This window comes from Diabrotica virgifera, chromosome 5, assembly GCF_917563875.1.
Source record: "Diabrotica virgifera virgifera chromosome 5, PGI_DIABVI_V3a".
Taxonomy (NCBI): domain Eukaryota; kingdom Metazoa; phylum Arthropoda; class Insecta; order Coleoptera; family Chrysomelidae; genus Diabrotica; species Diabrotica virgifera.
The window spans coordinates 201,414,840-201,438,457 of NC_065447.1; positions in this window are offsets into that span (position 1 = coordinate 201,414,840).

The following is a 23,618-nucleotide window of genomic DNA, read 5'->3' on the forward strand; positions in this document are numbered from 1 at the left end:
AGTTAACATTTTCTCCCTCAGTATTAATCGTAAAGTTATACCCCAATTCTTCTTGCAAACCTTTTAAATCATAAAATGATTGGTAATTCATCTCGTGCACAATTAAAGGTGGGTTCGATTTTCTAACATTCCTTGCTAAAGTTACGTATTGGTCTGGAGTGTAAATAGATCCAGATTTCAAGCTCTTTTTAACTTCTTTCTCAATAAGACAGTGCACACTATCGGCTTCGTTCTGACTGTGGCCCCTTATTAAAAATGTATGTGTAATTCTCTTAATTTTTAACGTGTGCACAGCGAATAAATACAGCGACGTTATATACTTATTCTTGTTTTGGTCCACAGCAATTGTCTGAATAGAATATGACTTTTTTTTCACCATCGCCCTCTTCACTTATATTTTTTAAATAGGCCCATATGCAAGAACCGATTTCTATGGAGCCTCGTTTTGCATCACATTTAGATCAAAAATAACAGTGTACATTTTTATATGCCTGCTTAGATTCTTTCTGTCAGTTCTGACACCGTTAAATTGTAACAGTTCAGTTTTGATTTATAATAAAATGAAGAAGACTAACCTGTATGACATTGCAGCATAGCTAGCTACTCTTACATTTTGGCTGACTTTGTTTCGGTCATTTAATTTCTCAGCCCTACTCCAGTTTTTTTTTCTTCTAAATTTGATTTATATTTTTGCTCCAGGTCTTTATTTTCATTAACATTGGAATTGTTGTAGGTATTACACAGATCGCATTTATCTTTTTTTTGGTTGGAAAAAACCGATATTAAATTCAGTAGTAAATATTTTATAATAGGTAATATATGTACCAATTTCTTTATTGTTCCGCTCTTGTTCTAATTTAAAATCATTGTATAAATCTTTAATGGTTTTGCTGCCTTCTATGTATTCTCTTGAAGTATAAACGCGTAGGCAGTGAGATTCGACCCTTGGTATAGGATTAATATGCCCCTTGATGTCGGTTATCAGTTCGGGATCATTTTTTCTGTTTGGGATCATTTTTTCAATGTTTTTCTCTTAAATCATCCAGTGCAAAACCATTTGCATCAATCTTAGTCTGTATTGTAAAAATCATGCGGTCAGAAATATCTAAAGTTGATTTAAAAATGTTTTGCACACTCTAATTTTGACATCATTTATAACAAAATGGAAAGCCTGGTTGCAGCGCCTACGATTCTCAGCGTTTGTGTACCTGAACTTAGGTTGAATATCATCCATACAAGAATTTATGTATGCTCTTTGCTTTAGCAAACTGCTCAATTCCTAGAACTTGCAAAAAATACCATATCTGTTTGCTGTATTGATATTATCGGAGCACTTAAGTCTGCACTTTTCGGTACATGGCTCTTTCAGACAAGGAGCGGGGATAGTTTTTTTTTGTATTTTTTCACATATATACGTAAGTTTACTATTATTACGTAAGATACTATTACTGTTTGATAGAAACAAGTAAAAGCCTTAGTTTATAATAAAAAAATGTGTATTTATACATAATATACAGTATATAGTATATAGTAATACAAATTGAAACTTACTTCTTCCGTAGTTTCACATTTATTATTAACGGGTTTTTCATTGATGGAATTATTATTCAATGAGGAATTTTTCGCTACTAACCCAAGTATTTTTGTGCTCTAGACTAGAAGACGCCACTCTAAAACAAGAGTATAAATATTATACCGGTTAGTTAGACAAGAAGCTGATAGTCAACAAGAATCTAATTAAATTGGATTATCAAAAAATAAGTACATAAGTATCAATACAAACATCAAACCATTGCATATTAAAAATATTACTATTACAATAATTATTGTTGATTTTATAATAAAGTGAAAAAAGTCAAAAACGTGAAGGTTTCTAACTACCTACCTAATAAAATAATAGTAGAATATTGAAATAATACTTAATGTACTTTAGTAATTTTTTAAATTTTTAATTAGAAACTTCATAAAGTTGAAATAATACGGCACATAATAAGAAATAATTTCTACTAAAATGAACTAACTCATAAATGAATTAACAAATCTTCAACTAGTTTTCTAATAAAGTGAAATAAATCTGAAAAAATACACTTTTCTAAAAAGCGATAGCAAATAATATACTTACTCGTTAGTAAAACACAGAATTGTTTCGTATTGTATCATTTTCTTTGAAAATACCGGATATCTTACCTCCAAACACAGCCGGAGTATAACTGAATTCCACCACTTTACCGGTACCGGTTTGTGCAAAGGCGTTAGTAAAAAAGAGCGGGAAAATCATTTATTTTTCTCATTTTCATCATTTTAACCTGGCTGTTAAACGGAACAAGTTCTTCTCGTCTAGTTATTTCACTTTATGATTAAATCTCGAAAACCATGAATTTTGAGTTATTTCGCTTTTTTATTAAAGGTGCGATAGGTTAAGATGGTTTGGTCGTGTTCAAAGTCGAGACGTTAATCACCCAATACGAAGAATAGCTGAAGTGCAGATTCCTGAAAGGACTAGAAGAGGAAAGCCAAAGAAGACCTGGGGGGAGACGATAAGGCAGGACATGTTGGTAAATGGGATTGACATTGATATGACCCAAGATAGAATTATGTGGAGAAATGCAATTAGGGAAGCCGATCCCGTATAGGGATAAGGCAAAGAGAATGATAAGGACGCATCCTCTTCAAATTTAGTTTTTAGAAATTGCCATGTGTTACTTTTTGGGTACCTAATGCGAAACTATAAAAATTGCAATTGTTTCAATTTGCCACAAACATATATTAAACCAGAATTAGAAACTAGCGATAGACCAGATGAACAAAAAACACTTTAAGAGATTTAACTGAAATGGCTTAAACGATTTTCCAACGTTCTTTTATTCTTTAAATTTTAACGCTTTAAATCAACAATTTAATAACATCTTTGCTAATACTAGTTAAATCCTAAAAGCATTTTTCACTTCTAGTTACCGATTACTTTTCCAAATCCCGTAAATTCCTGTTTTCGGCTTTTCAGTCCTAAAAATCATTACTGCAATTTCTTTCTAATTCTATTTGTCACAGATTCTTTTATTCCACGGCTAGATTTACTCAGTTTCAAGTGCACGCCATAGTAGGTTTAAATTGAAACCCACATAGATTATATAGGATTTTTTCTATAATTGAATCATCACATTACTTCAATTTGAATGATACCGTGACGTTCGACTTGGCTCTACACGATGAGCTAGAAGTTTTAAATTTTAGATAATGAGCTGGAGGTATTAATGAAGGAGAAAAATGTTCTAACATGTCGACGTTTAGTTCTTATAGGGAACTTGCACATACACCTATTTTTGCATAAAATTGTTAATTTATGAGTAAAAATGTTATATTCAAAATATTACGTCTTAACAATGAATAGTGTACGTACAATAACTGATAATAGTTGCGCGCCCAAAATTTCCGTTTCAAACAACTTCAAAAGCGCGAACTGGTGTCTGACGTCACCAACCACTGCTCTAGTTCGCCCGTTCGGTGCGCTATTGCATTGAATGCATTTTGCCATTTAATTGCTAGTTGTGCGTGTCGAATAACTGTGTTGTTTGCTCGCTGTTTATATTTTATTTAGTGTATAATAATATACTTTGTCAAAATGGAAACATCCAAACTGTCAGAATATCCAACAAACATTTTGGTACTCTACCAGTAGAACCAAAACGTCGATTAAAATGGGTAAAGACATGCAGGAGAGATAAAAAGGATATTTCACATCACAAATTGGCATAGGTCTTTATGAGACCTTTTATAATTAGGTATATAATAAGACATTTTCTATTTCAAGAAAAAATATTAGTTGTCGTTTCATGAAAGGTGACTACTTAAAAGTGTTTATTTGTTGCAGTTTGAACAAGACATGCATAATATATAAAATTTAAGATTATGGCTGGTCCCAAAATTATTATTTCAGGTGTTGTCCCGCATATATTTGATTGTCAAACAGACAGAAAACGAGCTTTTTTCAGAATGTGAGCGACAGGTAAAGGGGTTAAATGACAGCTTCTTAAAGATGCCGCTTCTACATATCTAAGTCTGTTCTAGAGGACAATGATGATAAGAGATAATGTGATCCTAGTTTCACAAACTTAGTTCAATCAGGACCTAAATTAAACTAACCAGTTTTAACTCAAAAACTGAATAACTCATCAACACAGACTCACATCAAAATCAGAAGTTATGGTATTTAGTGTAAATTTCAGGAGGGAATTATCGAAGGTGCTTGTTGCACTCTCTGATTGGACTAGAATATGATGCGACTGTATTTTCGTTTTACAACGAAATTGAACATGGTTATCCATTTTTGTTTTACATGTTTTACTCTGATTGGAGTACGAAGTGAACCATTCTCGTTGGAACTTTACCGCGCTGAGCAGATGGGACGTGAATTATAAATTGTAAAATTCCCTCATCTTACTTAGTCTCAGCATCCGTTAGGCTTGCGAATTGTAGAAGCCTCGGAGGTGTAACCAGAGACGGTTCCCATTGTTTTCAGTCTGATGGGATGTAGAGTAACAATATGTTGTTTTATATGTCATTAGATTGAAAACTTAGTCTTTTGATAGCAGTTGCCGCTAGGGCATCTATGCCATTTCATTTGTTGCAATCCGTGACTGCACGCCGGGGTTTGTTTTGGTTGGATCAGAGAGAGGAGTATATGTGCCTCCTGATGAGAGACTAATAAGTTTCGAAACCGGTAGAGGTGCTTACTGCACTCTCTGACTGGACTAAAATATGGTGCGGCTGTATTTTCGTTTTGCAACGAAATTGAAAATGGTTATCCATTTTTAGTTTTTATTTAATTCGAATTATTATTTTTTTAGTTTTGGGCCCTACGAGGCCCCCTTTGGGACCGAGGTCCCTATGCAACTGCCTACTTTGCCTAATGGTTAATCCGGCACTGGTAATAATTGTGTTTGCATCCAAAAAATCGATGAATATACTACGAGTCGCAGATTTTGAAAGCATTATTTTGTGTTCTGTTATACCGCTGTTAAAATGTTCTACCAGTCTGGCCGATAAAAGTTTTTGGGCAGTCACCACACTAAGTAAGATTGAATACACCACTGTGTAAGTACCGTTCTTTAGCTAGGTAATCTTAATATATTTTCTTAAATTTTTGTTTGTCTTGGGGGCTGGTGTTATTCCATTCTTTTTATGTGGTTTTTGGTTGACCAATGACTGGGAAATAAATAAAAGTATTTTCGAAGCGTGTAAAATTTATTAGTTTCTAGCTGAGCGTATTCGGCTTACAAAGCCATCTTCAGGGCTATGCTACAGTGAACTAAATTTCATTTAACACACTTAAAAAATGCTTTTATTTTCCCAGTCATTCAGTTGTCCTAAGTGTGTACAAAACATATCTATCTTTACAATTATTTTAGTTGATATTTTACCTGTATATATGTGAACGAGGACAAGGTACAGGGTGTTTCCCTGGTGGTGAAAATACTAATTTCCCAAATATATTTTAACTTAAACCAAAAACTGCATAAGATAGCCCTGAAATTAGTCTATCAGCCATTAAATCAAAAACTCTGTACCTTCTGCTTGATAACATATTTTATAATTATATAACATTATAAATTATAAATATAAACAAAATATCAACTAATTTAGCCAACCACAAAAAAAAAGAAGAAAATAATGTCAGCCTTCAAGACAAACAACAATTTAAGCAACTATATTAAGAACAAGAAGGGCCAAAAGAAAAAGCACCCACACAAAGGTATATGAAAACCTTTATGTGTGGTGACTGCCCAAAAACTTATATCGGTCAGACTGGCAGAACACTTAACAAGCGTATAGCAGAACACAAACGAACTTTAATAATATAAAACCAAATTATATTTACGCACTTCACCTTCTAGATCTTAATCATTGTTGTAATGATCAATTTCCAATTCTTCATTTTCAAAATAAAGGCCTTAAGCTATCATTATTAGAATATATCTAAATTATTAAAAATACGACCTGACAGACAGGATAAAAACATTGCTCGAAACAGTGGAGATAAAAACCCTTAAAAAATACATATATAATTCTGAATGACCAACTTCAGTCAAACAGTTTCCTACTCCTTAACTTATTGAGTTAAAAACTGCATGTAGTTAAAGTGTAGATGCATAGTAAAAACATATCACTAGAGACAGGCATTCTGCCAAAACTGCTGTAGTGATAATAATCTGTAATACATTTTGTGAAAGTACTGAAAACAATAGTTTTCAGTGTTTTATTCTTATATATTCGTATTTCTATACATACCAACATTTATCTATAATTTTCGGTTTACACAATTTTTTTGTGATACAAACTAACAACAACTTTGTCGGTATTAGATTTTCCTTTTCTAAAACCTTGTAGAACCAAATATGTAGAAATCTAATTATTTTTCCGAAACACTAAACTAATTTGAAAGCGTTTAAAATTAAAAAAGAATAGAGAAAATTGCGAATGCTAAATTACAGAACTCAGTTAAATGAAACAATGGAAATGGGATTCTCTAACCGTACAATTTATTTTAAGAGCGACGATCTAATTTCTTAGTAATCTAGTTTCCAGATTCTCTCTACCGCCTCATTTGTGGTCATTCGGAATAAGACAGATTTGAGAACATCTTCACAACCGTCCATTTTAAGCCCCATATGCATATAAATGCGTCCTTAATGGAAATAAATAGCGATCAGAATAAATTTTACATTTTCCATTGTCCAAGTGGATCTTCTAGCGTCGACGGATTAGTCAGGGATTTCGAAGTGAAAATTCGCTTTTGTGGAACGGCTCCGGCGACCAAGTAGTAGTTTGCAGTAGTTTATACGGGAGCTACAGACAGCCCATAACCCCATTAAAACCCTAGAGCGGTGATAACGGGTCAGCAATCCTCTCCGTTCTGACCCATTAGATACTGCGAGGGTCTATTACGCGAATTTCGCATAGTTTGACCAACGCTGCCGGACTTCACAGAATTTCAGTTGTTGACGTATCATTTTGGTTTAGAAGCAGCTTCGGATTACAGAATGTTTGGCTCAAAAATTTTAAGTTTAATCTGTTTGAAGATGAAAACTACGCTAGCGAAACTACTTTGAAAAACTTTAGTGTGCTAGGCAAATTTTGCCGTGTATATTTCAAAGGAAAACTTCAAAGAGTAGAAGTATCTCTCTGAACCAGTGGCGGAATATTTTTCATAGTAGTAAGGGAGTAGACGCTACAAATTTGTACCTGAAAATATAAATAAAATTTTCTCTAAACTTCTCTTTTTCTAAAAAAATATAAATTGTTATTTTAGACTATAATGCATAATACTTAAAATGGGAAACAATTTTTTTTATTAGAAAAAGAAGTCGCATCCACCAAAAGGTTATTAGCGACGGAACCAAATATAAATAACAAAACAACTACAGATTGTACCAAATGTTTATGGATCTAAGATAATTAACTATGTTGTCATGAGAACAGTTTTGACCTAGAGCCTCTGGTAGAGCGTTTGGGATATTGTAGCGCTGTCTTTCTTGGTCATATTTGCTACAACTTATTAAAAAGTTTTCGACTGTTAATCGGACGTTACACTGATCACATATAGATGGATTATTCTTTGTGAAAAGGTGCGTTAATCTGTTATGTCCTAGACGTAAACGCGCAACCGCAATTTGTTCTCGTCTATTGCGCGGCGATGGAATTTACTGATACACATGATTTTTGATTTTATTCAGCTTAGAATTTTTTTGAGACGACTCATTTCGCCACAAACACAACACTTTGTATTTAAAATAAGCTTTTAAGTCACTGGAAACACACTTGCCTCTCGGCTCCGAAAAATCACTTAAAATTGCCTGTCGTGCAGTCCTGTCAGCTTCTTTATTTCCTGTTATTCCGACGTGTGAGGGAACCCATAAAAATTGGACGCTTCTTCCATGTTCATGAGCTTGGGACAGCTCGTATTTTAGCAACTTTTCAAAAGGATGTTTCGGAAAAATGTGTTTTAATGAGTTTAGAGAGCTAAGTCAATCTGTTGTGATCAGGACTTTTGCGAGTGTAAGCTTGTTAAGTTTCACAGCACGGTATATGGCGTAGAGTTTAGCTGAATATGTGCTATATGCTGGGGTTAAACGGAAAAGAAGATTGTTTTCTGAAGAAACGATTGATGCCCCCACTCCGTCTTCGGATTTAGATGCATCTGTGTAGATTTTATGGTAGTCGGGGTACTTTTTCAAGAGGGCCTCGAACTTGGACCGAATCAGAGAATGGTGTGTACTCGATTTATCGAAATACTTCAAAGATGCATCACAGGTTGGTAAATCGATCAGCCAAGGCTCGGGGTATTTAATAACCCTAGGAGAAATCTTCCGGAAAATTAATGTTTAGGTTTTGAAGTATGGATTTAATTCTTTCGTAGTATGGTTTTTTAGCCAAGCCCTAAACCTAGAACCAATTCTGTTGGGTTCTTTATACTTTATCGAATTTCATGTAGTAGCCTTATCATTCGATGAATATTCGCAAGAAGATCCCGAAAAGGATGCATTTTATAGTGCATAAAATGCATCCAAATGTGCATAAACATGTCAAAAGTATGCCCAAGTAATCTGTTTCCAACAATCCAGATGACGTGCCCTCAACAGACTCTGGGCACCTGGTGCTCTGGGGGTCGGTTCTGATGGAGTATTCCTGTTCAGGTACTCCAAAGACCCCTGAGTAACAAAATCTGGCCCTTAATCCTACTTATGATGACATGTTTATATATTTTGAAAATATTTTATGCATATTAGAATGAAATTATACATTTTCACCCATTTTTCTATAGTAGACTTTTTTCCTAACATCATCCTGAACACGATGCAAAAAGTTGCAAATATCTAGTAAACGAGCGGCACACCCCCAAAAAACTCTTATTTCTCGAGATATTGACCACGGAGAGGTAGATGGGTAGTTTTAGTGATATTTTATGTTTTTGATGGCGCTGAACACGAAAATGAGGTTTATTTTGAATTTAATGTGGGGAACTTTATCAAAATCGCAAATTTATCCTAAAAATAAAACAAAACAAAATAACGTTTTTTTTTGGGTTTACTTCGCTACAACTCTGGTCCATTTTAAAATTTTTGTCTAAAATTTTTAAAGTGCATAGTTCTGACCTTTCTAAAGACCATGGTATCTGTTTTAAGCTTTCATTCTTCTTTTAGTAAAAGTTATGAATTTTTTAAAGTGAAAGGTGCAGATTCCTGAATTGCAATGTTTAGTCGCAAAAGTTATGTGACGAAATTCAAAATTTACCTTTTTTCTTACATTTATGTTAAATTAAAGAGTACAGAGAAATATTCTGGGAAGTTTTAGATTAAAATATTTTATAGAAAAAAAAGGTGCCTCTTTTATTATCGACCTTATAAATCCCCAAAATAACGCTTATTTCTCGAGAAACGTACCATGGGTGATGAATGGTTAATTTTGGTCTTACTTTATGTTTTTGACGGTGCTAAAAACGAAAATAAGGTTTTTTTAAATTATATGTGGGGAAACATTGTCAAAATCGCAACTTTACCCTAAAAATAAAAAAAATATATAATCACGTTTTTCTTAAAATTAAAAGTTGCACCAGTTTTTTTCTATGACACATTTAAATCTAAAACTTCCCACAAAACTTCTTTGGACCGTATGTTTTAAGGCACATGTGATCAAACAGATAAACTTAAAATTTTGCCACTTTACTTTTGCGATTTAACTTTGCAACTCACGAATCAGCACCTTTTATTTTAAAAAGTTTATAACTTTTATAAAAATAAGACTGAAAGCCTATAATAGGTTCGTATCCTTCACAAAGGCGCAATATATACACGCTATAAAAATTTCAAAAAAAAATATTCAAATGGAAAAGAGTTGTAGCAAGTAAAACGCAAATAAACAGGATATCTTTTTTTTTATTTTTAGGTTAAAATTGCAATTTTAACAATTTTCTCCCACATGAAATTTAAAATAAGCAATATTTTACTTTTCAGCATCATACAAAACATAAAGTAAGACCAAAATTAGCCATTCACCGCCCACGGTCAGTATCTCGAAAAATAAGCGTTATTTTGGGGGTGTAAAATGTCGATATCAAAAGTTGCACCATTTTTTTTTTCGATAAAACATTTTTATCTAAATCTTTCCAGAAAACTTCTTTGTACTCTAGGGTTTAACATAAATGTGATTAGAAAGCTAAATTTTAAATTTCGTTACTCAACTTTTGCGACTAAACTTTGCAATTCACCAATATGCACCTTTGACATTAAAAAATGCATAACTTTTATTAGAATAAGACAAAAAACTCGAAGCAGGTATCGTTAGCAGGTAAGAAAAGTGAGTAATATATACTTTAGAAACTTAAGAAAAAAATATTAAAACAGAACAGCGCTGTAGCGAGTTAAAGGCAAAAAACCAAATTTAATTTTTTTTTATTTTAAGGGGAAAATTTCGACTGGAACAATATTCCCCCACCTAAAATTGAAAATTAATTTCATTTTCGTTTTCAGCATCATCAAAAACATAAAGTAAGACCAAAATTAGCCATTTACGACCCATGGTCAGTATCTCGAAAATTAAGCGTTATTTTGGGGATTTATAAGGTCGACATTAAAATTGGCACCATTTTTTTTCCGCAGAATATTTTGATCTAAAACTTTCCAGAAAACGTCATTTTATTCTATACTTTAACGTAAATGGTGATAAAAAAAGGTATATTTTAAATTTCGTCACTAAATTTTTGGGATTAAACATTGCAATTCAGGAATCTGCACCTTTCACTTTAAAAAATTCCTTACTTTTATTAGAAGAAGAATGAAAACTTAAGACAGGTACAGTTACGATCACTGAATAGTTTACACCTTATTTTTATATTGTAATACTCTATAATTGCAGTGTCGTACGGATTTGATAAATGTCAAAGTCAAAAAATTCAAAAAGTCAATGCTTGTCAAAAATTTCGCTAGTGTTGAAAAATAAAATAAAATGAAATAAAGCGATATCAAACTCCTCCAAAGTGGTTAGAATGCATTTAAGTGATATGCAAAGAGCAAGAGGAATTGCCAAACTCGAAAAATGTTGTTCACTAAGGAAAGTTGCTGCAGATTTGTACGTGAGCCATATGTGCATATGGAAAATCAAAGAAAGATGGGATAATTATCGCTCTCTAGCAAGGTTGGGCAGTTCAAGAGGGCAGAAGATATCCACAGATCAACAGGATGAGTTGTTAGTAGATTATTTGAGAGAATCTCCGTTTGCCAGAGCTCAAAAAGCTAACGAAGAAACAGCGATTCCGGGCAGTATTTGCAATGCACGTATAAGAATCACACAAATTATTGTTTATTATGTAGCACTGTTTATCATTATTTAATATAAAATAGATTTAAAATAAAACGGATATTTTAAAACCATACTTCGCTATGTTCGTTACCTATTAAGACCATAATCCATTTTATTTAAAAAAACTTCTTTTTCTATGGATGCTATACAATGTGCAACTTCTCTCACTACTTACATACATTCAAAACGAACAATTTCTCAGGCAGTGAGAAAAGTCGGCCATTGCAGTGAGAAATATTTTTTCTCACGGGTTCACCGCCGGTTTACATACATAGGATCGCCATTTCCATGGTAACATGCACAATACAAACACAATTATTCTTGTCAAATAAAATGTGTTCAAGCTTGTCAAAACTTATCAAAAATTACCTTTTAAGACTACTCAACTGTGAATTATAATTTTAAATAAATAAAGTATATAAATATTAAGAATATTAAATACCTATGTGTATATATGTATTTATTTCAATTAAGGCATATAATATACCTAAAAGCACCTAAATTATGTAATTTTGAAATTTGAATTCTTGGCAAAAACGCATCCATAGAAAAAGTACAGTGTACAACACGAGAGAAAATGACATATTTTTCTCTCGCTTGATTTGCGGCACAACAAACTTCTGCGCTCGTAAGAAATATGTCTTTCTTCTCTCTTGTTGTACAATATACTCTTCTATATTATCCATTTTGTTAAATTTTGTAAAATATATTTATATTATTTTGATTTTTTAATTTTAATCAACCTATTAAAGATACACCACTGTTAACGTCACTTTGACGTAAAAGGTGGGTTTAAACGAGGTAAAAATTTAAAAAATAGGCTCCTAGATACGTAAGCCTGTACACTCTTCAATGATCGTAACTGTACCACTGTCTTTAGAAAGGTCAGAATTATAGACTTTAAAAATTTTAGAAAAAAATATTAAAATATTAAAATATTAAAATAGAACAGAGTTGTAGCGAGGTAAACGCAAAAAAAAACGTGATTTAATTTTGCTTTATTTTTAGGGTAAAATTGCGATTTTGACAATGTTCCGCCACATAAAATTTGAAATAAACCTTATTTTCGTATTCAGCATAATCAAAAACACAAAAGTATCACTAAGATTAGCCATTCACCTCATCGTGGTCAGTCCTTGTCGTTTTAGGGGTGCCTGCCGCTCGCCTATAGGTACTGTATTTAAATTTTAAAAATCGATTTATTTTCCCTAATTGCCCTGGTCTATAAAGATAGTAGCCAAAGATAATTTTTGTTTTTTTATTTAGCTAATGCCTTGACAAACTAATGTTCATTGGCATGGTAGGTACGGTAAATTTTTGCAGTTAGGTACCTAGTGTCATGTGTAGTGTGTGTGTTGAGTAAGCGTCGTGTTACTTTGCAAAGTCGACGTCATTGTCTTTGCAAAGAGACGCTAATTGTATCCGAACGTCTGCGGTCCCTCTGGTGAGTACCGATCTCACAAGGACAGAAACCATTTTCATTTATTAATTTATAATAAACGAAAAATTTCTGACTCTGGTGAGATTTTTACTCACGACCATTCGGACCTTTCGATCCAAAGGTAGGCGCTCTTACGACTGAGCCACAGAGGGGATCAAAAGTTATTTTAAGCTTTTATGTTTGTTTAATTTTGCATTTTGATTTAAAAAATGTTTATATAAATTTACTTTAACTGGAAAACAAACAAACAAACGTGACTTTTTTTATATTTCGATAAAATCTGTCGCTACAATTTTATTATAAAGGCTTTTCTGACAATAACTTTTATTTAAAATTCATTAATCCAACTTAAGAATTTTAATCCTCAAAGAATTACGAACCACAGATAATGAAGCTTTAGAAAATAAACTGAAATCGTGATTTTGTGAGCCGAGATCAATTTGCAGTTGATTTTGTCCCCTCTGTTAACGTAGTGAAGGAAAATTGCTTTCTGGCCGCAGACCGACATGAATTTCTGTGAGGTTTGAAGTAAATTGACCAAAGGGTGTATTTCAGGCAGGAATTATGTTTTAAACTGCGATATATTGCAGGGCTTCAACATACTTTATGGATATTAATGCATTCGAATTTGTATCTAATGCTCTGTTAACTGAATTCATCTCAAAGGGAAATTACGTAGAGAAATCTCTATAATATACATATTATATTATACATAAGGGAGTCGTGATCTTTTAAATGTGTTAAATATATTATAGGAAAATACTTAAATTTACTATTTATAGTTAATAGATTATATTTTTGTCCAATAAACATCAAAGCACAAGTCAGTATTTCAAAGTTTTTCCGAACAATTATTAATGTTTTGCGATTTTAAATAATTACTTATTGTGAATAACAAAACAGTGTGGACCCCCTCTGTGGCTCAGTGGTAAGAGCGGCTACCTTTGGATAGACAGGTCCGAATGATGGTGACTTCGAATCTCACCAGGGTCAGGAATTTTTCGTTTATTATAAATTAATAAATGAAAATAGTTTCTGTCCTTGTGGGATCGATACTAACCGGAGGGACCGCATATGTTCGGATATAATTAGCGTCTCTTTGCAAAGACAATGACGTCGACTTTGCAAAGTAACAAGACACTTACCCAACACACACACTACATATTATGACACTAGGTACCTAACAGATTTTTGTTCGGTTTCGGCAAGGGGCCCGTGTTGGACCGGCTTATGGAAGAAGATGTAAGCACCGATCTCGAAAAAATAGTCAGTTTAGCAGCTTCCAAGATGGCTGCCAGAGAAATCCACGAGGAAATAGTAAGAGTTAAGCTAGAACCTTTTAATCTCGTCAGCTCTGATGGTACGGGAAGGTACGAAGGTGCGCGAAGGTACGATGCGCAGCGACTTTGGAGCAACGCGCATAGTCCGAGGAAATGGGCAACTACAGAGACGCAAAAAGCAGAAAATGAGGAGCAGCTCAGACGTTACGCGCATGAAATTCAGCTTCAACAACGACAACATGATGCATGTGATATATGAGCAAAGGGAAATCACAAAAAAGATAAGTGTTTTATAAAAATTATACTTGTAATAGTTGTAGTCAAATAGGTCATTTATCAAAAGTTTGTAAAGGTAAAAGGAAATCTTTCTTATCGTATAAAATTTTTTTACAAAACCAAGACGAGGCAAAAAACGTTCCTAAGGTAAATAATGAGGATGACACTGACTAATCATTATTAATATAATTAATAATCATAAAATGTAATTACCGAAAATTTTAAACTAGAAACGGCAGAGATGAAAATTCTTAGAAAAATCGATGGTAAGACACTATGTGACATAGCTAGAATTACAGATATACGACAAAGATGCAAAATGGAGAACAGGTGAAGAATAAAATAATGTCACGATCATATAAGCCGAGTGACAAGAAATATAAGTAGTAACGACAAGCAGAGATGGTTTCCCAATGGAAAGACGATCAGTCGGAAGACCACGGGAACTATGGAATGATAAACTACTGGAAGCACATTCTCCTTTTTCTTTAAGTGGCTTGTCCTCCTAGAACATTGCCGATCCGTCGCATGATTTTTGCCTTGTCCACAGCTGACCAAAATAATGTCGTGGTGCTCACTCCATACCACTGGCGGAGGTTCCTAAGAAAGGATGTTTTTCTGCGTCCGGGGCTGCGCTTTCTCTCTATCTTTCCTTGGTTAATTACATGTAGCATTTCATATTTCGGATTTTTCATCATATGGACAACATATTATAGTTCTCTTCTTTTTATTATATTCAGTACTTCTCTTTTTTTATTTAGCAGCTATATTACCGCTTGATATGTTACTCTGTTCATCCACGATATCCCCAATATTTTGCGGTAAACCCATGTTTCAAAGGCCTCAATCCTCTCGCACATTGTTTCCGCGAGGGTCCACGATTCCATTCCATAGAAGAAAATGCATTCCAAACGAAAAAGAAAAATAGCGTTTACCTAAAAGTGTATTAATTTAAATTTTGAGATTCACAAAATAGATGAGAAAGATTTAGAAGTTCACTATATATCTGGTATTTGATAATTGGGAATAGCCCTGATAAAATTTTATATTCGCTTCTCATTTTATTAATTCGTAATATAAATCAAGAAGGATATTGGTCCTCTTTGTATCTAAGTAACATCGTTTTTGACAATTATTGTCGAAGTTGGTTTATTATAATATATTTGTTAAACAACTCTGTAAACCACATCAAAGTTCCAGTTTCATAAAGAAAAGTAATAAACAGTTGGAAACAGCCAAAGTTTCCGAAACTATAGAAATCCCACCCAGATTTCGGAGTAATAGAGTGTTTGGCACTTGGTAAAATTCAACCAATTAAACGTTCTAACTATTTGATTTGTTCTCGGGTATTTCGGACGAATTGAACCAGAGACAAAGAGCGGATCCGACAAGTTCAACAAACAACGCAACAACAAACACCAAACTGTGATCAAACGTTCACCAAACAGAGCCCCTGCGTTTTCTGTGATACGGAGTTTAAAGCCAGTATATTTTTAGTTACTTTGTTGTTGTAAGTTGTTAGTCGCAATTAAAAGGAATGGTCACTGTTCTAGTCTTACAGTTTATTAGTATATATTTAAGCATCATTTTTTCTATACTGGAGAAACTCGAAAAGATATATTAACAAAATATCTTGTGGTCGACCCAGGTCACAAATAACTTTTTAAAATCTGTTTTATATTTAAAAATTTACCGAAAATTAAACGAAATAAAGCCGTTATCAGGAACTACAGATTCTCTTCGAGTTATATCTAGGTAATATAAAGAATACTATAGAATATCAAAATTATACAGGGTGTTTCAAAAAGGTATGTCATAAATTAAATCATGCATTCCAGGGACAAAAATAAATTAATTAAATTCAACTTACCTTAGTACAAAAGTGTACACAAAAAAAGTTACAGCCTTTTGAAAACACAAAATGAAAATCGATTTTATTTCTTTCTTTCTTTCTCCCTTCCTTGTACCCTATCAGGGTGTCGGATTTGGGATCGCTATTTTAATTTAAATTCACCCATCTCTTCCATTCTTTTCTGTTTTCTGCCATTATTTTTAATTCCTCGAGTGATTTTCCTTTAACTTTTCCCGCCTCTACTATTTGCTGTATCCATTTTTTTCTTGATCTGCCTCTTATTATTTTAACAATGTTCCTTGCTTGTGGACCCTTCTCGTAATTCTGTTGGGTTGCATCCTCATCAAATGCCCATACCAATACATTTGTCTCTTTTTTAGTTTATTCATTATTGGTTCTTGGTTGGCCATTCTCCTAATAGTCCCGTTGCTTAATCTATCCCATTTTGTCTTTTCAACTATCCTTCTTAAATGTCACATCTCCATTGCATTTATTCTGCTCTTACGTTTTTCCAGAATTGTCCAGTTTTCACTTGCATAGGGCACAGTCGGTATCACTATTGTGTTATATATGTTTATTTTTGTCTTTCTTGCAAGTTCTCTTTTCCCCAGAATTGGGGATCAGGCATAGCATAACTATCCTATTTAATCCATTTTTATCCTATCTATTTCCTCTACCTATATATCTATTAGATTGTGCATTTTGTTCTCGGAATCTGCTACTAGTACTATGTCGTCCGCATACATTAAGGACTCTATTGTTACCGGTTGTAATCTATGGTATCCTATTATTGTCTGTAGTTGGTTGGTTCTTGCTCTAGTTTTTCTTATTAATTCGTTCATTACGATTATGAATAGCAAAGGGCTGAGACTAGCTCCTTGTTTAATACCCCTATTCCAATTAAATTCTTCTGATCGTTCTCCTGCTATTTGTACTCTTCCTTTTACCTCTTTGTAAGTACTTTCCATAATTTTTATCAATCTGTTTGGTAAATTTATTTTCCTTAAGCATTCCGCTATAATTTGTCTTTCTATCGTGTCAAATGCTGCTGTTAGGTCTATGAATGCTAATACCAGTTTTCCTCCGTGTCTAAGCATCTCTCGATTAGGTTACTGATGAATATGTTGTCATTTGTTTGTCTCCTTGGTCTAAATGCCGCTCGTTCATCTCTCAATTTCATTTCTACTTCTTGCCTTAGTCTTTTCGCTATGATGTTCGTATACATTTTAAAGCATACCGATGACAGACATATAGCTCTGTAGTTTTCGCAGTCTATAATATGTTCTCCTTTTTTGTATATTGGTACAATTATGTTATTCTGCCAGTCGCTAGGGATTGCTTGTTTTTCCCACGCCTCTTTATACATTGTCCATAGCCAGTTTATTCCCTCTTCTCCCATGTATTTTACCATTTCCGGTTCAATTTCATCATCTCCTCCTGCCTTGTCTATTTTTATGTTTGATATTCCTTCTATTACTTCTTCTCTTTGATTTTTTTCATATATCGAAATCTCTTAGAGATTATACATTGAAAATAGCCATGTGGCATTTCTATGGCAGCAACATCTCAAAAAAAATTAAAGTGAAATTTGTGCACCCCATAAAAATTTTATGTGGGTTTTGCTCCCTTAAACCCCCCCCCCAAAGTTTTGTGTACGTTCCAAATTAAATTATTATTGTGGCACCATTAGTTAAACACAATGTTTTTAAAACTTTTTTGCCTCTTAGTACTTTGTCGATAAGCCAGTGTTAATCGAGATATTTTGAATATTTTTCTAATCCATCACATATTTGTATATGGTTAAGTACCTAAGTATGATATTTATTATACCTATTATTGGTTAAGTACCTAAGTATGATATTTATTATACCTACTATAAATGAATAAATTTATTTACTGTTTAGTAAATAAATTAATAAAAAAAAATTATGTATAATTTACATTTTTAGGTATATTTTGAAGAAGCCACATCTCGATAAAAGGTGACTTATCAAAAAAAGACTAAGAGGCAAAAAAGTTTTAACAACACTGTGTTTACCTAATGGTACCACAATAATAGTTTAATTGGAACATAAACATTTGGAGGGTTTAAAGGAACAAACCCTCCATAGAATTTTTATGTAAACATATTAAAAAAGAAGCCGCATCTCGATAAAAATTGGCTTATCGAAAAAATACTAAGAGGAAAAAAGTTTTAAAAACGTTATGTTTAACTAATACCACACTACCACAATACCGTGTACCACAATAATGAAATAATTGGAACGTACACAAAAGTTTGGGGGGTTTAAGGGAGCAAAACCCCCATAAAATTTTTATGGGGTGCCCAAATTTCACTTTTATTTTTTTTAAGATGTTGCTGCCATAAGAATGCCACATGTCCATTTTCAATGAAAAATCTCTAAGAGATTTCGACATATGAAAAAAAATCGATTTTCATTTTGTAACTTCACAGGGCTGTAACTTCTTTTGTGTACACTTTTGTACTAAGATAAGTTGGATTCAATCAATTTATTTTTGTCCCCGGCATGCGTGATTTAATTTATGACATACCTTTTTGAAACACCCTGTATAGTCAAGACCATCTCATGCTGATGATACCATGTTAGAGGTATAAATCCCAGCAGTACAGAATCAAGGATCAAAGGAACTTCCAGATAAAATAAAAAAAAAAACATTAAACCAGCTATAAAAAGTACGAAAAACAACAAAATTATTGGAGGCGATGGTACTGCAAGTGAAATAATAAAACTAAAAGGCAAATGCGTCTTTATGACTGTATCTTTAGAAGAATTATACCAGAAACAGTGAATAATACATTTTTGATGTAACAGAAATTGACAACTTCAGACCTATCAGTTTTGTTAACTTATATCGAAGCTCTTTATGCGAATAATTACTAAAACAATGGGATTCAGTTGGAATATCAGGTAAATTTAAGAGAGTTACGAGTTACGGTGAAACTAGATCCAGTATAGAGCAGGTTACAGCCGCTTTTGGAAGGATATCCAAAGTATTATCGAACACAGACCTAGAATTTGTATTAGACCTGGATCCCACGTATCAAAAACAAGTTAATTAATAGCAAGCTGAAAATTTGTTAATAGCTTAAGGGTGTCTAGTCGGACAAACTTTGATATATGGGAAGACTGGAACAGGGGAAGTTTTAATTGTGAAACAGGTTAAAAATTTGGAACGTCACACTACGAAAACGTTCCATGTATTTTGTCGGACAGAACTTCCAACTGATTTGTTATCATTTCATTAAACTCTCATGCAAAAATCAGACTGGTGTTTATCACCAACTGGTTATTTTAATGAATGGAATACGAAGAACATGTCAAATGGCAAGAATTATATTAGTGATAAATAGCAGTAACGGTAACAAATCAATTGGAAGTTCCGTCCGACATAATACATGCTCCGTTTTCATAATCTGACGTTCCAAATTATTCAACTGTTCAACAATTAAGACTTCCCCTATTCCAGTGTTCCCCTATATTAACGTTTGTCCGACTAGACACTGTTAAGCTATTGTCAAATTTTCAGCTTACTATTAATCCAGGTACGCTTTTTGGTATGCGGGATCCAGGCCTATATTGAGGATCCGCCTACATACACGCTGCTACGTGTTCTTGGTCTTACTTTATGGTTTCTAGTTTTAAACTGTAAATAAAATTTGATCTAAATCGCTTTCGAAATGTGGTGCTATAGAAGAATTTTAAAAGTTTCTTGGGCGGAGAAAATTCGAAACTCTACAACACTGGAACGTCTCAGCATGACTACTGAGGTTATAAAAAGCATCATGAAGAGAAATCTGATGTATTTCGGATATGTAATGGTGGGTCTCAGATAAAGGTTAGTAGAACATATTATGCAAGGAAACATCGCAGGCAAACGCAGCCCAGGACGAAGAAGTTCATGGTTCAAGAACTTGCGAGGTTGGTATGGTGTTGATACAAGCATGTTATTTAGTGGGGCAGTGAATAAAATTAAAATAGTAGTGATGGTAACCAACACTCTAAAAGGACATGATACATGAAGAAGGGAAATGGAATTTAAGTTACAACACTCCTTGCGGACGGCAGAGAAGGGCTGCAAATTTTGGTTGACCGCACTACCCAGTAATGCTAGAGGTATGGAAGGGCTCTGGACACAATAATCACAATTGACAACGAAACAATATATGTTCAAGAAAAAGCTTTAGAGAAAGTCCCAGATAAAATTTTTTGAGATGTGAGCTAAATGAATAATGGGACCGTAGCGTCGAAATGAAACGACAAATTGAGATGTCCAGAAGCGCTTTCAATAAGATGAAAACAGCATTATGTAACGGAAAACTGGGAATACAAATTAGAACTAGAGTATTGAGATGCTACTAATTCTCTGTCCTTTCATATGGAGTTGAAGCCTGGACAATAACGGACGTACTTAAAAAAGTTTTGCTAGTTTTGAGATGTGTATTTCCCGCAACAAACAGATTGTAACGTTACGTTTTCCCAGTGTAGATTTTGGTCTAGTTCCCATTCACTTCACGCTTTTATCTTAACTGATTAGATCTTAGAGTCCCTATCGGCGTGTTTTTCTTAGAAACACATATGTGCTATCGATAGAGTCGACCGTTAGACTTTAATAGCTTTCTGGTGAATGATATGGGCCTTGTATCCCATAAGTCATCTTAAGTATTAGGTTCGCTAAGCCCTTTTACGAGTGGTAAGGAAATCTGTTCTTGAATATCTCTCACAGTTTCCCATAATTTTGATTGGTTCAAAACCCCACCACTCTCAAAGGACGCCAAAGATTCATAAAAACCACAAATTCTTAAAATTCTGCATCATTTGTGAGTTGCGTTAATATAGTCATTATGTGAGATCAAGTTTGTTCGTGTATTGTGGGCCCCGCCGACTAGGCAGGTAAGAGTATTAATGATTGTTTATTGGTATGTACAATAATTGTACAATTGCGTTTTCTATTTTTTTAAAGGGTCCACCTTTCACCTTCCACCTTCCACCTATGCATTATGTTGTCCAGCTGCTATTTTATGAACACTGTTAAATACTATTATTCTTTCGACTGTGTCGTAAAGTTGAATTTCTTCAAGGGCCATCTTCCACACCTTGAGAGCCTGCCGGCTTACAAAGGGCCATCCTACCCTCTAACAGATGTTTTAAGTAAGTCACTCATCTTTTACTTATTGAAAAAATTAGTAGAGACGCCTTTGTTATGTCCAGGGCAAGGACAATTTTGTGTTCTTTCGTGAAATAAGTTCAGTGACCTAAAGTTTTCGCCCAGTTTGTGATAGTGACATTCTGAAAAGTAGGTCATACTTTTAGTATGAAGTTGATGATTATCTTTTTATTTTTAAATGGGTGATCATTTAAACTATAAACATTTACATTATGTAGATATTTTTCTGAGTATTATTAGAGTGTTATTAAGTATTGTTAGATAGGTATAAATATAAACTAAGAGCTCTTTCTTTTTTTGTTGTAAGTGAACGGTAAAATTTCTAGTTTTTATTTAGAGTATGGATTTTTTATTTTTTCGAGTAACTACAGTTCATTTTTTTTTTAGTTAATAATTAATAGTTATATTCGTTCACTTACATTCCATTTTTTTAGTATTACTGTGTTGGTGAATACACCAATTTATATGCAGTGATTGTTATTATGTCGCCAACTTTTGTCTTATAGATTAACGGTTTAGGTATTTTTTGGTTTCTTAATTTTGTTGTTGGCGATCTTATACTGCGTATACACTGTACGTATTGTGTAAATATTGAGATTTGGTAGAGTATTTTAATAAATGTTACATTGAAACTTACGATGTCGTATTTTATTTAATTTTTTTTACAGCTCAAGATTAGTACATTGATGTCTTGTCGTAGCATTCTTGCTAATTTGTTATTGTTGTGTTATGTTTCGTTAATTATTGTTCCTTTGAGTATTTGTTGGTCAAAATACCAGGCGCCCAATATTTTCGTTTGTGTATTCAGTATTTACGTTTTCTTAGAGTCCATGAGTCAAATCATCAGTTAATATTATCTATTTATCTTTTGTTTATCGTCGTTTCATTAGCTCTATTCGCATACCATTATTTATTCATTTAACATCTATCATTGTAACAGAAGCCCAACCCAAAGAACCATGCCCACATCTCTTCCGACTGAGCAACGTGGCCATTGTTTCGTCAGTGTAGGCGATTGGACCTTTCTATCTTCGGTCATTCCTTTATTCCATCTAAGGATAATATCGTCCTGATCCTTCTGGTTCAGCCTTCATGACCTCTTGTCCATCTGATCGTTATACAAATTTGGCGCCCTCTCGTGGAGCCTTATACAAATTACGTGGGACTTCTTCTGTTACCTATGGTTGCCTTATACATAATTTCGTATAGCTTTGTCAATTGCCTTTTCGCGGGCTATACACATTTTCTTGTCTATGTGTGAAGCATGATTTTCTTTATTATCATCTTCCTATCAGACCTGATTTTCCTTTTTTGTTCAAGTTTGGCTAATTTGTAGCTATTTTTATTGATAATATATTTTTGTGTTATTTTTTCGCTAATAGGTAATCATAGTTTGACACATTTTAGTTTGTTTATTTCCGTTTTTAGTATTTAAATGTCAGTGTAGTACCTTACACTTTCATTCCTGCCTTTTCGCATTCTAGAGTATCATTCTTTGAAGTATATAGTATAGTATCGATCTTTTTTCTTTAGATATATTTTTAGTTGAGTAAATTTGAGCATTTTTATTACTTTTCCTTATGTCAAAGGGATACGTCTTTTGTTATGTATCTAATTAAGGTAAAGGTATCTAGATCTTGAGCTGTGTATTTTTTGTAGCAAATCACAAAGAAGTTGTAATTGTTTAACTTTTTGATTTTTACTTTTGTTTTGTGTAGTACTTTGCAACTTTTGTGATTTATTTCAGTTTGCATTATATCAGTGTATGTATTGTGCATTTTACTTTTTATATTTTTGTATATGTATTGTGTTGCGTTATGTTTATTTTCTTGTACTGTATTGCGTTTATTTTATTGCATTGAGGTACCGTTTTTGAGTTATGAAATGCTTTGTAACTGTTTTCAGAAGTAGCAATTATCACTATTATGATTGCGTTGTCTTCTAAATTTTCGGGTACATGCTTCTTCGTCGTTCAACGATATTGTTCTGTCCGGTTTTATGACCAATCTTTTCTGACGTTGTAGAATAGTATTGTTGTAATGATTTCTCTGCCTTATATTTTCGGATTTTAATGTGGTTATGTATTTTTGATGATATCCTATTTGGTTGATATCGTATGTTTTTCAGTACCAGAATGTTTTGAGTGGTTTTAGAGAGTTTTTAGTCATGGCGTGGTGTTAGTCTGGAGAATGAAAGAGTCCTGCAGCTTTCCGTCATGCTATTGTTTTAG